Source organism: Dioscorea cayenensis, chromosome 6 (genome assembly GCF_009730915.1).
Source record: "Dioscorea cayenensis subsp. rotundata cultivar TDr96_F1 chromosome 6, TDr96_F1_v2_PseudoChromosome.rev07_lg8_w22 25.fasta, whole genome shotgun sequence".
NCBI lineage: Eukaryota > Viridiplantae > Streptophyta > Magnoliopsida > Dioscoreales > Dioscoreaceae > Dioscorea > Dioscorea cayenensis.
In genome coordinates this window covers 18,117,383-18,120,734 of record NC_052476.1, presented here as the reverse complement: position 1 = coordinate 18,120,734, position 3,352 = coordinate 18,117,383, and positions in this window count along the sequence as shown.

Here is a 3,352-nt window from a genome sequence, read left to right as displayed (position 1 = left end):
CGGAATTAACACAAGAAAACAACTATAACTAGTCCCTTATACATCAAACATGAGGTTTCCAAAATATTTCAAAAGTGAGTAATATAACAAGTGTCAATCAGGCAAAAATTCCTGAAATTCAAGCAAAAACTAGAGCATGAAAACATTCAATGTTAAAAATTCTCCTAAACTCAAGAATACAATCAATGCAACTAAGGTGAACTGTCATTGGCTATGTGAGCATGTATATCAATCAAAACTACTATAAAAGAGATGCGTGCACTATGAAACTCCCCCCCTCCTCCCACACTTAAGTTGTACATTGTCCGCAATGTACACATGCAAGCTCATTAATAATGTGAATCAATTAAATTCAGATGTGGGAGAAGCAATCAAAACAATACTCCCCTAACTCCTAGTGTTGCATTTGATGGAGCTAAGTCCTTGGGAATGTTGTTCCAACGGGTTGTGGAGCTCACACGGCCAAGTGCCGAAACATCTTGGCCATGCCCATGACAAAATCTCACTTCCCATGATGACAAGACCATCTGCATGCATACACGAGGGGGTTTAGTGAAGCTCAATAAAAATAAAACAACTCGAGTATATAAAAGATGAAGCAATGAATACAACTCGAGACAGCAAAATAAAAGATAAACTCAGAAGAAGAGTCCTTTCTGAGTGTATAAGTCCAAAATAAAATGCAGAAGTAAAAGACGAGGAAAATAAAATCAAGTGTCGATCTCGTCCTCTGGCTCTGCTGCTGCTGCTACTACTACTGCTGATGAAGTACATGGTGGGTCAACTTGTGCTGGAATAGGGGATGGAGGTGCTTGGGAGATCTTGGGGGCACGATAGAGTCCTCGAGCCCGCAGGACAAATAATGGTAGATGTTTCGCTCTAAGATCTGTGTAATGTGTCAAAAGCGTGCCCACGAACTACATATCTTTGTCGGCTGCACTGACCCCCTAATACTCGGCAATCTTAGCTCGGGACCTCTGCTACCTCTGTCAAGTATCACCCCCACGAGCGTCTCGAGCCTCTTAAAGCGATCACTGGGCTCGAGATGGTGGCTGTCTTGCCGCGGGAGGTGGGTCCTCGTCCCCGAGAGGTGCCTCGGTCTCCATAGGTCTTGGCCCGGGGCTCGGGGCGGAGCTAGGAAGCCTCGACATCATCACCCTCCTCCTTGGCTATCTCTAGGGCCGGGTAGAGACTAGAGCATAAACCCCCGATGCGAACCACGCAAACCATGCCCATCAATCTCATTGTCTCGAGCTCGAGGCGCGGTATACTCATCTTCTAGGCCCTTGAGTCGGCGCCCAAAGAGACCCATGCCCAGAACTAGTCTTGTAATGTAAGGACCCGAGAAGATCGTTCCCAATCTAGCATAGTAGCCCTGATGTCGAATGTACTCATCGAATACAAGTACAGAAGCTACTGCCAGCTCAGAACACCAATGCTATTACCATGGTCGTTCCACCGACACGCTCATGTTGGCATGCCAGATATCGACCGTGGGTCGGGAAAGACGCACGTGTGGACACCGGCTCCTCTTGGCCCTAACCCGTAATGCTATAGTAAGCTCTCTGTAGGTCGGGGCTCCGGGATGTCAGTCGATGGCGAGAGTACTCCTCGATGTGTGCGTAAATGCCTCCTCATTACAAGCCGAGTGAGACTAAAAAGCGGAGTGATACTCGGACTATAGTGATGTCAAGTGCTCTAGAACTAAAACGATGTCGAAGTCGCCCGAGATCTCACATAGGATCTGTCGAACTCGAATGACGATAGAACCTCCAGTGTATGCTCCCGGATGCTGGCTCTCTAATCGACAACAACTGCCTCCAACCACCCACTTACACGAGATCCTTAACCTCATAGGCGAACTTGTCTCCTGACGTAAAGTCTCTCGGTATGCTCATGTCTAAGAATCGAGGTCTATCCGAACGAAGTCTCAACAAGCACTCGAGCGAGGCACGGTGCTTTCGGGAATGGTGAATTCATGCTCTCGAACTCGGGGAGACTACTCTAGCAGTCGCTTATCGAGTTTGCTTCTTTGACCCAGAGGTGCCATAATTTGTAAAAATTGAAAGAGGATCGATTAAACAAGTTATTTAAAGCACTAAGTGCGAGAAATCACACGGACGTGTGGAATTTTTACTGCCTTGAGTAGAATCCGCAGGCGTCGACAAATGCTGCAGCCCACGCCTCCAAACTCCACAAATGCACCATCATAATGCTTACGCGCCCGTTTCTAAACATAAATAAATATTCTAATTGAAAGAAATGAAGCATTATTGACTAGTTTCATCAATGAAAATCATGAATTCTGAGGAAATCAAAGATAGGAGCTTACTGTCGAGTTAAGATGAAAGCTTTGAAAGCGGCGAGAAAACCAAGCAAAAATCTTTCCAAATTGGCGATCGAAATTGGAAACAAAATAGGAGTGCTCTCGAGACAAATGGAGGATATGAGGGTGAAGAGAAACGATACTCCTTTTAAAAGGACTAGAACCTTTTGCCGTTCTGTACATCCACATGGGCGTCTGGAAATTATCCACGCCCGTGCATCTCCAAAGGAAAGCCTCACAGGGGCAGATGCACACCACATAGCCTCTCGGGAAAGCACTCACTGTCTCTGAACGCAAATACACGTGCATGTAGGAAATACCCACACCCGTGTGCCCGACCCACAAGGGATGCCGTACGCCCCTGTGAATTCTCGGGATGGAGGCGGCTCCTGCTCCCGAGAGAGATTACTGCGGGCATCTTGCGGAAATCACTGCAGCTTCGATCACCCCGATTTTCACAAGGTCGCACGAGGGCGAGTCCACACCCTTGTGTGCTTTCGCTGATAATCTACCAATCTACATGAGAATTCACACGCCCATGTGGAGTACCCGCAGGCGTGCGAGAGTCATGGTCATTCCGCGGGCTGAGTCCACGGCCCAATGCCTTCTCTGGAGGAGCTCGTAATGCAAATTCACGGGCGTGCGGAAATTCCACGCGTGTGTTTTTCTCACGGATGCCTTAGAAAATTCTCGGGGCTCTGCGAGAGAAATTCCTTAACATGTTTACACACTAAGCTACGCCCTAATATGCAAATTTTGCAATGAAAAACATGAAATAGCTCAAAGCGACCCAACCCGCCAAATCCACGTGAGAAACAAGCGATGACAATTCAAACCCCAAAAATAAAATCACGCACTAAGTATATAAAAATCAAGACGCAACACTCAACACTTTTATTCATGCACATACTAAACTACTAAACTACGAAAAAATAGTAAACACTAGGGTTTGCCTCCCAAGAAAGCGCTTGTTTTAGCGTCACTTACCTTCAACATTACCTTGTCTTAACTCACTTTGGGGCTCTT